Source organism: Taudactylus pleione, unplaced genomic scaffold, assembly GCF_031769625.1.
Source record: "Taudactylus pleione unplaced genomic scaffold, aTauple2 ptg000953l, whole genome shotgun sequence".
Classification (NCBI taxonomy): Eukaryota; Metazoa; Chordata; class Amphibia; order Anura; family Myobatrachidae; genus Taudactylus; species Taudactylus pleione.
Genome location: NW_028285354.1, coordinates 798,697 through 812,413, shown reverse-complemented (window position 1 = coordinate 812,413; position 13,717 = coordinate 798,697). Strand labels below are relative to the sequence as shown.

General features: G+C 41.0%; 1 pseudogene; it reads left to right on the top strand.

Annotated features, from left to right (window-relative positions):
* Nucleotides 1-1,122: 1,122 nt before the first annotated feature.
* On the top strand, nt 1,123-2,266 carry LOC148473227 (zinc finger MYM-type protein 1-like; annotated as a pseudogene).
* Nucleotides 2,267-13,717: the final 11,451 nt, after the last annotated feature.

The following is a 13,717-nucleotide window of genomic DNA, read 5'->3' as shown; positions in this document are numbered from 1 at the left end:
AGCCATGTTGGCTCTTTGCTGATCGTAATACTAATGCATATATTGCAGCATGGGTGACTGGTGTGAGAGATTGGCGTCATTTAACTGACAGAATAGGTAGTCATGAAAAATCCCAACAACACTTAAATGCTTGCATTGTGTATTGCATTCTAATGCATGGCACTATTGATGAAGAAAATGAATGAGGGCAAAAAAATTCTGGAGACAAGTATTGGATCGCCTTATTAATGTAACGTAAACAATGTCAATGTGTAATCTCCCTTTCAGAGGGCATAGGGAAGTTTTAGGAGATGTAAATAGCAGAAATTTTCTGTCAATTGTTGAACTTCTTGCAAAGTATGACCCAGTTTTGAAGCAGCTAATTAGTATGCCTAAAGGCTCTGTTAGATATTTAAGTCACAAGATTCAAGATGAAATTATTGAATTGCTGGCCAAAAAGATTGAGAATGATATTGTTGACGAAATCAAAGCAGCACCTTTTTTCTCAATCATCATGGATACAACACAAGATATTTCAAAAACTGACCAACTAAGTCAAGTATTAGAAAGCAATGAGCTTTCTAATGTCACTAGTGTGAAAATCAAAGAGTCCTTTTTAGGGTTTCATGCTGTATCTGATCACACAGCTGCTGGCCTTGAGAAAGAAATACTAAATTGTATTGAAGGAAAAGGTTTAGAATGATCAAAGTGCCGTGGGCAAGGCTATGATGGGGCAGCAAATATGAGCGGCATTTATGCAGGAGTGCAGGCAAGAATAGCTCGCCGAGAACCTAGTGCAGAATATGTACATTGCACTGCCCACAATTTGAATCTTGCATTAAATGACTGTGTTCAGGGTATACCTGAAATAAAACAGTTCTATACTGTGCTTGAAAGAGTGTACACTTTCTTTGGCCATAGTGTGAAATGATGGGCCATGCTGTCAGAGTTGGCATCTCTCTGGCGCTGAGATTGGCAGCAATGTTACTTTAAAAAGATTAATGTCCAAAACATTGGTCTTCAAGGAATGATTCTCTTACTGCTTTGAGATTCCGGTATATGGACATAATGAAGGCACTTACAAGAATAATTCTTCTCAGCAAGAATAAAGATGAATGTAATGAAGCTGCTGCTTTGAAAAAAATGTTAGGATGTTTTGAGTTTGTAGTACAGATAGTACTTCAAAAAAAGATTGTTGAAATATTCAATTCTGTTTCTAAATGCCTACAGTGCAAACAAACACACTTAGAAAATGCTGCAAAGCTAATGGAGCATACACACGGTCAGATTTGTCAGACTTGTCAGATTTGTCAGATGAACGATTTTACCAAAGTTTTGAACGATTTGAACGATATGAACGATTTTTGACTGCATTAAAATGAATGGAATCGTCCAAGTCTGACTGCAAACCCATCAGATGTCAGAAATCGTTATCTGACAAACGGGAACGCGCATCGTTGATCGTCCATCGTTCAGGCATGTCAGATATGAACGATTTTCCATCAGATATGAACGACTGAACGATTTTTAAATCGTTATCGTCCATATCTGAAGAAAAAATCTGATCGTGTGTATGCACCATAATTTGTAATGCAATAGAGTCACTGACACTGTTTAGAAACAATTTTGAAGAAGCTAAAAATATTGCTATAAACATGTCTGAAAAGTGGAATGTGGAGGCCAAGTTTGCATCCAAAAGGAGAATAAGAGTAAAAAAACAAATTGATGAGTTATGTGAGGATGAAAGGCTTTAAAGTAAATATTTCCTGTGGTTGTTTGGATATTATTGTGGCACAACTGTGTAATCATATCAAGAGTCTGGATGCCACTGTCAAAAAGTTTAAAGCAATACTACCAAGCACACTTGTGACAGCAACAGATGACCAGCTCTATGAGGATGCTGAACAGCTAATTAAATATTTCAGTAAAGACTTTACTGGGTCTTTCTCAGAGCAATTGCTTGCTTTCAGAGCATGCTTAAAACCAGAAATGTCTAAGTTATCTACAGTGGAAGATTTGGCAAAGTTACTCATTACTGAGAATAGTGTCTTGTCATCGTTTTCCAGAAGTATGTACAGCTAATATCTTGTTTCTGTCCATCCCAGTAACAGTAGCAACTGCTGAACGTTCATTCTCAAAACTTAAAATAATTAAAAATTACCTATGTAGCACAATGGGACAAGAAAGACTTCAAGGATTAGCAATATTATCCATCAAAAATGAGAGGGAAAAGAACCTTCAATTAGATAAGATCATTGACGAATTTACTGACCGAAAAGGAAGATGAACTTCAAGTCATAGTATAAAGTAGATAAATTTTTGTGGATGTAGCAATGCATTGTCCTTGGACAAGAGCTGAGCTAAATTCCATAATGAATGATTTCCCTGACCCTAAGAAGAAATTAGCAAAATGCCAAAGATTTTTGAAAAATTTGGGTAATGCTCACGAGCCAACCAATAAAGATTGGCGATTGGTGTTAAGGGCATGTCTTCCACACAATACCGACTTGAAAAAGTTTATCACGGATTGCGTATTGGATGGAGATGGTCCTTTAACAGACGAGGGTACCCAAGGTAACATTACCCGCATAACAACTCAATTGGGTGTATATTTTCCAGTAGTAGTTAAGTGGAGTAAAATTTTCACCATAAAACAAAAAGAGAGTGAATCTGCAGAGGATTACTGTACCCGAGCTCTGCAGGCTATCACCCAGTACACTGGGATAGAGGATATTAAAGATAGCACTCATTACAGGGAAATGATCATCACGGTACTTATGGATGGTCTTAAAGACAATCTAAAGACCAGAGTCCAGAGTTCTCTACCTGGCTGGAGGGGAGTCACTGTAGACACACTCAGGGAGTCCGTTATTGAACATGATAAAAACATCCTCAAAAAGAGAGAGACCCAGAGCAAGAAGCTAATGGCTGTTAGTATTCAAGCTCTAGAAGTAATGAATGTAACATCACAGCCACCAGACACACATACACCTGCACAGCTAAACACCCTCAAAAGTCCTGTACAGCCACAAACACAGCCCTTCCCCACTTACCACACACAGCCACAAAACCCATACTATCCACAGCCACCATATTACCCTCAAAATCCCTATCCACACCCACAATCTTTCCCTACCACTCAATCCACACAGCAACCCTTTCACCCACCCCACTCATGAAGGTGCTTTAACTTCAACCAAGTGGGACATGTACGTAGGAACTGTAAGGTGAAGAAGGTAGGACCCCCTAACCAGGGAGTGCCTGGATATCCACATAAGGGATATACACAGAGTGCAGGAAATTTTCAACAGTCACCAGCTCCAATTGTGGCCTTAAATGCTGTATTGGAGACTGAGAGTCAATGCTAGGGGTCAGGTCATACCTGTAGTCTACAGATAGGTTAACGGGAAGTACTAGGGAAGAACCGGTGATGATGTTTGATATAGCTGGTACTAAACATCCTTTTCTTGTAGACACAGGGGCAACCAGATCAGTGATAAAATCTCCAGCTAATTTACAGGTGACCAGCAAGACAGTACCAGCAATGGGTGTAACGGGTAAAGTGCAACATTATCCTTTAACCAAATCCACAGAGGTTACTATTGGGCCATTGCATACCATTCATTCTTTTCTCCTGGCAGCAGCGGCTCCTACTAACCTACTGGGATGGGATTTGTTATGTAAAATAGGATGTGTCATTTATTGTACCTCTGATGGTATATTTTTAGATATCCCAGAGAGAGTTGAGCATGAGGTGAGGGATATACTGGACACTCCCCAAAGGTTAATGTTTCACTCTACCATTACAGATAAAAATCCATCTCAGGTAGAGCAGATGTTATCTCAGATATCAGCATCCACGCCCCTGGCACGCCCACCAAGGGGGCGTGCTTTCACTCACCATCGACAGCACGCCCCCTTTATAGCGAGACCCATAGCGATGGCTTGCCCGCATGCGCACGACGGAGCCATCTCCCTCATGCGCATGCGCACTGGGCCAACATCGACCCGCTTGCGAGTGCTCAGTGCTCGCGAGCGGGTCTGAATTAGGCCCTTAGTCTCTTCCTCAAAGCCCGATCGTGTCATACACACAGAGGAATCAGAGCAGGCTTTCCTTAACCTTAAGGATAGTCTGACAAGACCACCTGCATTGGGAATACCGCATTACGAAAAACCTTTTGGTTTGTATTGTAATGAAGCTAATGGTTGTGCAGCAGGTGTCCTCACACAAAAACATGGTGATGCCAGTAGGCCCTTAGCATACTGCAGTGCACAATTGGACACTGTGGCAAGATCACTCCCAATGTGTTTAAGAAGTGTAGCAGCAACTGCTCTATTGGTCAGTAAGAGTGAGGATGTAGTGTTAGGCCATTGTATGATTGTCTATACTCCCCATGCTGTATCTGCTTTGCTAAACTCTGCCCAAACCAGACATGTCTCCTCAGCTAGGTTCACAAAATGGGAACTAGCCCTAATAGCACCTGCAAACATCACCATCAAAAGGTGCAGTATGTTAAACCCAGCAACGTATTTACCATATGTGCAACATGATGCACAAAGGGTGGAGAGAGGTGAGTCACTGGCGAAAGGTGAGTTCTGCAGGTATATTGATGCACATGATTGTATGGAATATCTGAATCAGATCTTTACTGCAAGACCTGACATATGGGAATCACCTTTAGAAAATGTAGATGTGACATTTTACATGGATGGAGTTAGACATAGACAAACTGACACTGGAGAGTTATGTACAGGTTATGCTGTGGTAAATGATGAAGATGTCATAGAGGCCGAACCTTTAGGTCCACCACACTTGGCCCAAGTGGAGGAACTGGTGGCATTAAGGAGAGCATGTGAATTAGCAGAAGGTAAATCTGATAATATCTACACTGACTCTAGATATGCCTTCGTGGTGGTACATGATTTTGGGGCTCTATGGCATCTGAGAAATTTTATGACAGCAGCAGGCACACCAATCGCACATTCCAGACATATAAAAGTACTACTGACAGCAATCCAATTGCCTAAGACAGTGGCGGTAATTAAGTGTAAAGCCCATACATGTGAGGATGATCCGGTGTCACTAGGCAACAACAGGGCAGACGAAGCTGCCAAATGGGCGGCAGGGTTAAAAGTAAATGTGCCAATTAACCAAATGATGTTTCAAATGATTGACATGCTGAAATTAATTGAGATGCTAAATTTTTGTTCCATCCAGGAAAAGGCAGTCTGGAGGTCCAAGGGATGTGGGCAAGAGTCTTCTGGACTCTTGAGAGATGGACAAGGTAAGCCAGTGGCTCCCAAGGCGTACTACCCAAGCCTGGCTGATGCAGCGCATGGTCTGACTCACTTGGGAAAGCAAGGCATTTGCAAATTGGTGAGAGCATACTGGTGTGCACTGGGTTTTTCTTCTCAAGCGGAAAAGAGAGCAATGGCCTGTCTGACCTGCTTGAGGAAACACATTGGGAAAATGATCCCTACTGAACCATCCCACATTCCTCCGACCGATGGACCTTTTCAGGTAATGCAAATTGATTTAATCCAATTACCACCTTGCAGGAATCTCAAGTATGTATTAGTATGCACTGATGTGTTTTCTAATTGGGTTGAGGCATACCCAGCTGCCACTAATACTGCTGCATTTACTGCTAAGAAAATTGTTCAGGAGTTTGTATGCAGATATGGTATCCGTGGAATTATTGAAAGTGATAGGGGTACTCATTTAACAGGTGATGTCTTCCAAAACATGTGTAAGCTGATAGGTATTAATAGTAGACTTCACACCCCCCTATCGACCGCAAGCCAGTGCCAAGGTGGAGAGGATGAACGGTACTATTAAAAATAAATTAAGTAAAATCATGGCGGAAACTGGACTGGGTTGGCCAGAAGCACTACCACTTGTCCTTCACAGTATCAGGACAACTCCTAGACCCCCTCTCATTCTGTACCCATTTGAAATACTGTTTGGTAGACAACCTCATTTGATTATAAGCCACAGGAGGATTTGAAAAGTAACAACGAGGTTACTGTAAGGCAGTGTTGGCTAACCTTGACACTCCAGCTGTTATGGAACTACATAACCCAGCATGCACTGCTACAGTTTTGCTATTAGGGCATGCTAAAACTGTGGCAGGGCATGCTGGGATATATAGTTCCACAACAGCTGGAGTGTCAAGGTTAGCCAACACTGCTGTAAGGTATCTTATAACAATGAGTAAACAGTTAAAACAGCAACAGCAGAAACTGAAATTGTTGTCACATGATATGCCTGAAACAAACTGTCATGATGTTGAACCTGGAGAATTTGTTATGATCAAAAATTTCTTGCATTCAGGTTGTTTGACTGATCGGTGGGAAGGTCCATATCAGGTGTTGCTGATGAGTACAACTTCATTGAAGGTGGCAGAGAGAGATACCTGGGTCCATTCTACTCACTGTAAGAAGATCAACCAACCGGTGGAGAAACAAGGCGGAATCGAGGCAGATAACGTAGACCTGTCAATTGCGAGTCTGTTCCGGGAAGGTTAAAGGTTACAGCGAGATACCTGAGCTAAAGAAATTTGTAGATCCTTGTTTTCAGCAATGGATTCGTCTGCTGTGGTTATCTTTGTGTTTTCTCCCAAGTCCTCATTATCTTGGGTTGTGTCGGGATCTCTGGTTTCTGTGACGGAGGACAGAGGACGGACATGGGAGCTGATGGTGATATTAATTGAGTAGAGTCGGGAGAAGGAGTGCTAAACCAACCGGGGTTGTATCTGACCAAACCCAGTACAGTAATTGCTAAGAGATCTGCTATTCTGGATACAGTGTGAAGGTCTATTGTCTGAAGATTATTGTATGTGTGAGTTCTGTGGGTACGTAGTCAATGAGAGATGCATTCAACAGTGCCAACCTAAGTATAACCAGTATTGGGGTGGGTATCCTTTAGAGGATTATCATACCATGGTGGGCAAAGTTTTAAACCAAACCGACTGTTGCGTGTGCTCTCACGTGCCCTAAGGACAGCATAATGTAGGATTAGTTCCATTTCCATTAAATATCTCTGAGATTTCAGAATTACAAAAAGGGAAGACACTGGATGGAAAATTTCTTAACACCAAACCACCCCATTTTAAACTCCACCAGTACCAGGTAGATAAAACATTTTTATGTTTGAACATCACCAAGTCCAATGAAGTTGGGAGGTGACTGGGAATAACCAGACGATGACCTTCTCACTAAGAGCTGATTATGAGCCCATGAATTATGAACTGTTACGCACAATAGGTCGGGTGGAAGACACTTCCGGTATAAATATACACTAAGTAACACCAAAGAAATGGTTGGCAGAGTACCAGAAGGGTACTGTGCTAGGGTTATACAACCAGAAATGTCTATTAGCCAGATGGGAGAACCTGAGATAGGATCATTTGTTAGGGAAATGTGCTGGATGATCATGATGCATTCTATTCCTTATGTTCTCCCCGATGATGTATATTTTATATGTGGAAGGAAAGCGTATAAGTGGCTCTCTCCGAGTTCCGAAGGTTTGCATTATCTGGGAAGAGTACTTCCAGAGGTTATGACCTTTACACATGGTGAAATGCTTGGTATTCATAAAAACACACCATCACCATATCTTCACACACAGTATGAACATAGAGACAAAAGAAATATGATACCTAGTGACGTACATAAAGCCACATAGTTTATTAGTGAAAGAACTGGCTTTCAAGTTTTGGTAGCATTGGATCCCACCAGGATCGCTTGTGGTACACTGCATTTTAGATATATCCAAGATCTTGCTAAACTAATAGATAATATCACCGAGATGTATGATGACACATTTAGGTACACAGGTAAGGAGTTGCAGGCCTAAAAGAAAGAACTGGTGCAACATAGATTAGTTTAACATTTTTTAACAGCTGTCACTGGAGGGTATTGCGTAACTTTGGCCACTCAATTTGGTGTAAAGTGTTGCACATATATTACAAATAACACTAGTGACCCCAAGGAGGTGATAGACCGGAATATGGATGAAATTCTGCAGCTGAAATGGGAATTTCAGAAGAACCATAATGCTTCAGTGGCTGAAGTAGAGGAGAAGGTAGAGGAATAGGTTTCATGGTTGAACCCAGTGAAATGGTTCTCCGGTCTAGGAGAGTGGGTCCAGGAAATGATTGCATAGGTAAACTCCTGATCCTCATATTGGTTGTCATCATAGTAATTGGCTTATGTGTCAGGTGTATTCCTACTAGGGATGTGCAGGCTCGGATAGGTTCGAGTTTGCACGTGGAGTTCGGATTTTTCCCTCCAAAAAAACGGAACTCAGAAAGAGGCAAAACGTCATCTTGCATGGACGAACATCATCATTCCTGGTCAAAAGTCTAGGAATGATGATGTTCGTCCGTGCAAGATGACGTTTTGCCTCTTTCTGAGTTCCGTTTTTTTGGAGGGAAAAATCCGAACTCCACGTGCAAACTCGAACCTATCCGAGCCTGCACATCCCTAATTCCTACTGTGTTGAAATGTGGAAAATATAAAGATAAGGTAAACCGAAAGAATGAAATTATGGTGGTGGTCAGTAGTAACAATATGAGTACTGAGCTAAATGTAGGACTGCATTACAACCCTGAACTAGAAGGTACCATCATATGTTGTATAAGATTTAGACATGCATGAAATGTGTTATTAAAATGTTATTTTAAAACATCTTAAATAATGTAAGTCCCTATCCCCTTCAAGACTTCCTTCATAAGAGTGGTGCAACCCCACGTCTTTCCCATGATCTCCCAAGATCCGCGGTGTGCATATAAGGGTAGTTTTATGTCCCCTCCTAGAGACACATTATTGATGGTTTAAGAACCACCTTGTGCCATCCCATAATATAACATTAAATAATATGTCATAGTGTAAGCCTAAATTAATTTTTAAAAATCAGAGTGTGATAGCATATTTGCTATCAAAGGGTGGACTTTCGAAGCAGGATAATTGGCTGAGACAGAATCTGTTTAAAATTAAATCTGTACAACGCCATTTTGCGAATGGCCGCAAGACGCCATTTTGGGATTGGCCGCCCAGTGCCATTTTAGCAAATCTCACACATTATAAGTACATACGGCAATGCTATTATTTAGCATCGTGTGATTCCCACACAATAGAAAGATGTTAAAAGTCCTCATTATATAAATACAGACAGTTACTAAAACATATTATATGATCAACCCTGCAAAACATGTACCACAGTGTACTCCACAAAACACGTAGTCGCACAATGCTAACTAGCGTCTTTTCTTAACACCCCAATACTTACACTCTACACACTTACATAAAAAGGTTCCCTAGCATTAAAGTTAATATTTAAGGTTTTATTCATTATCAGTAATGTTGTGAAATACATGTTTTTTGATATCTAAGGTTTAGTGCATGATAAGCAGACCGCATTTGGTGTCATTCTAAACCACTGTGTCTTTGCAGATTTTCCGGTTCCATCGGGGAAGAAATCACAACATGTGTCTGCAAGTTATGGATCATAGAGAGTTAAGGATTGAAAGGTTTCCTGTAATGCAGCCAGTCTAATTTGTTATGCAGTGGGAAAATGGACACAAAGAGCTGTTGGAGGCTGGAATGTGACCATACGAATTGAACTGTACTGTAACAGAAGCACCAGGAAGAAGAACCAATGGAATGATGCCAAACTGTTCTATTGTATTGCCTATCCCAGTAAGAGTATATATGCAGGCTCTCTGAAACTAGATGCTAGTCTTCTTGCTTTGCTGTTGACGGAGGTTTAATCTTTGATGCCCGGATCTGGATCCAGAGCGCGTGCGTATGTAACGACTGTACCTTGTGACTGTATGATTTATTTGCGCTAATTGTATTTAGATCACAGCATGTAACCATCTGCTTTTATATTGAATAATAACTTTTGTGCTTTGGAACCACAATCAAAGTCTGAAAGCAATTATTTCTTGTGCGACTCATAACACTAAATAGCGACAATTTTAGAGTGTATAGATAGGTAGGAATCAATAAAGGATGAAGGAGGAGATAAAAACTAGGCAATTCTGCTAAGTATATTGGACTTGTAGATCAAGTTCTTTATTGGCTTCATCAGGACACAAGGATTTGTAACATCTCGCAAACAGATCAGTACATTTTGGCAACCTGGCTTGATCCTAGGTTTTAGTCTATGTAATGCAAATAACACCTTGTGAGCAAGTTGTCAGCTCAAGAGGCACATGACATATGACATATGCATATGCTGCTGCCAGGAAAAAAACTGACCTGTTCCAAGAAACCCACTGGTAATGATAAGGAGTCAACAATGTGCAACAGAGTAAAACATTATGCCATCTGTTAAGGCTCATATATATTGACACCTTTACTGTGACTCAATCTGATACAAAAAAGCATCAATATAATGGAGGAAGATTACTTTAACGATATCATACAAATTACCATGTCACACAGTCCTTTTGAATATTAGGAGGGAAAATTCAATTTGTAACCCTTTGTAGAAACTAGTTATGTTTAGGGATGTGCACTGACCCCGTGTTTTGGGTTTGGTTTTGGATCTGTAACTCCTTCAAAGTTTTGGATCTGGATTGTTTTACAAAACCACTCTTGCATGTTTTGGATTTGGTTTTCGTTTTGGATCTGTATTTTTTCTATAGAAAAATCATAAAAACCATATGAAATTACATAATTTGGATCTGTTTTTGTTCCAACAGTATTATTGACCTCAATAACATTTATTTTCCAGTAATTTCCAGTCAATTTTGACCACCTCACAGCTCACAATATTGATTTCATCCACTTTAGGCCAAAAGATTGCATCAAGCTAGCTGGCTGACTAAGCTAAGCGGCAGCAGTGGGTGGCACTAACATGTGGCAGTTCAGCTACCAACATGACACAGAGTGGCACTGCAGGATGGCAGTTTTATAAACTATAAAATTAAAAATGTCAGGCAGCAATGCCTCAAACAGCACATAATGCAAAGAAAAGAGGTGCACAATGGAATCATCTTTGGGCCCTTCCACTCACCCTTATGTTGTATATAGTAAACAGGAAATGCACAGTTTAACAAACCAATCACTTCAGTTACAGGAACTGCCAATTGTGGCTGAAGTGATTGGTTTGTTTGGGCCCCCACAAAACAAGCTACCAATAGTCAGCTGACATTGTTGGCAATGATCTCTCTGTGCGCAAACTGGCTTTACAGAGACAAGACGATGTCGCCATCATCATCCGATTGTTCACTCTCATCGGTATGTACATAATCTTTACACGATAGTAATTCGTCCCCACTGGAATCAACCATTGTAGCCTCAGGTGCATCTGTAATATTTGGATGTAATTGGTGGTAAAGGTCTTCTTCATGAAATTTGTAGTTCATTTTGATGGACATCATCTTATCCACATTTTGAGGAAGTAGTCTTCTTCCCCGATTGCTGACAAGGTTCCCGGGTGTGCTGGAAACTCTTTGAGTACACACTGGTGGGTGGGCAGCTCAAGTACAGCAAAGCCAGTTTGTGCAAGGGCCTCCAAATTCCCTTTTTTTCCTGCTACTAGTGAAATGGACTGACCATCATTAAAATAGTACTCAACCATTCTCTGAATGGTGACTGTATCAGATGGAGTCACAGTATAGGTCTCATTAATTGTAACCAATTCTTTTAGACCCAACCAGATGTCAAAATGCGGTTATGATGACTCATCTGCATCACCAGTGGGTCTTTTTGGGAAAGTTTAGTTTTTTTCCTGGCAGCCACAATTACTGGAGAAATTAAAGGAGGAGCCATCACTGCATCATGTGCTGCTTGAGCTGAAAATTTCCTTACCAACAACTGTTTGCATCTTTTCAGATCTGTGTACGCTGGGAAAAAAAGACATGACGTATGACTTAAACCGAAGATCCAAAATGTATTGATCCGATTGTAAGATCCTGACAACCCTTGGATTATGGCAAAGTGAATAAAAGACTTGATATACATGTCCGACATACTTAGCAGAGTCCCTTAATTTCAGATCCTCCTTCAGTTTCTCAAGCTGCTTTTCCAACAGTCTAATTAGGGGAATTTCCTGACTCAAGTTGGCAGTGTCTGAACTCACTTCACAGGTGACTACTTCAAAGGGTTTCAGCATTTTGCACAACATGGAAAGCTTGAGTAAGGTACATTCCCCCTTCTCTTCCTATGTCAGAGTTCGTTGTATAGCTTTGGATGGCTTTTTGCTATTCTTCAATCTGCTAAAGCATAGAAAGAGTGGAGTTACACCTTGTAACTACCTCTTGTGTCTGCTGTGACAGGGCAAATTCAACATTTCTTGCAGGTGCTGCAATTTTCTACATTCACCTGCTGAATGGCGAAAATGTCCAAAAATGTTGCCAGTCACAGAGAGCATCTCCTGCACGGCCCTGTCATTTTTAGAAAAATTTTGCACCATCAAGTTGATTGTTTGAGCAAAACATGGGACATGTTGGAATCACCCTGCTATAATGCTCTCACAATATTGGTGGCATTGTTAGAAATCACAATTCCTGAAGAGAGTCCAAGCAGAGTAAGCCATTTTGCAATGACTTCCCTGAGTTCTCTAAGAGGTTGTCAGTGGTATGCCTCTTAGTAAAACCAGTTAAACACAGACTCGTCTGCCTCTGAATGAGCTGCTGTTTCTTAGATGCTAATGTTGATGTTGGTGGCAATACATCCACCCAGTGGGCTGTTACAATCATATAATCTTGCATTTGCCCTGTTCCACTTGTCCACATATCTGTGGTTAAGTGGACAGTGGGTACAATGGCATTTTGGAGGACAATAATATCCCTGTACAGGTTGGGAATTGCTTTTTTGGTGAAGTGGAATATAGATGGGATTTGATAGAGGGGACACAGGATATCAATTAACTGTCTAAAACCCACTGCACTAAAGACGGATATCGGACACATCTAATACTAGCATAGATGTTATGGTGTTAGTGATCCGCTGTGCAAGTGGGTGACTACTGTCCTACTAGTTCCCCCTTGCAAGGATTGATTAACAGTAAATTGTTTTTTTGAACTACTACCAGTAGTCTTCCTGGTACCCTTCTAGGATGAAGATCCACTCCCAGCAGCAGGCTCAAGGATTCTTCCGAGGAATCCAGGATAGGGGAGGACTGAGTTTGCCTTAATAAATTGGATGCAGGACTAGCTCCGATCATGATTGAGGATATTGTTGATGAAGGTGTTGGTGGTGAAGATGCCAGGTGCTTGGAGCTAGCTGATGCTAGACTGCTTGTTGTTACTTTTTTTGCCAAAGTTTCTGAATTTTGCAAACACTTTTGATGGATGCGCTGAAGATGATGTAACAGGGAGGAGGTTCCTAGCTGATTAAGGTCGATACCACTACTTACTCTGGCATGACAATGGGTACAGATGGCTTGACAATTGTTGTCTGGATTTGGTAGAATGATTCCACATTTTTTTGTTTTATGCCCAGGCATGACAATGGGCTTTTCTTATTATGGACAACAACTGTTTCCACTGGGGCCTAATTTACACAAACAACATCCTCATCAACATTATCCTCATCATCAGCATACTTATCATCAACATCCTTATTAGTGTCAGATACACAAATATCCTCATCCTGGTGCACTTCCACAGAATCATCCTCAATTTATATGTCAGCATGTTGACTTGTGCTGCTCATTCCCACATTTGCAGAGGATACACAAGTGGTGGAAGGAGGCTCCTTTTTGAGTACAGTTTTGGAAGGG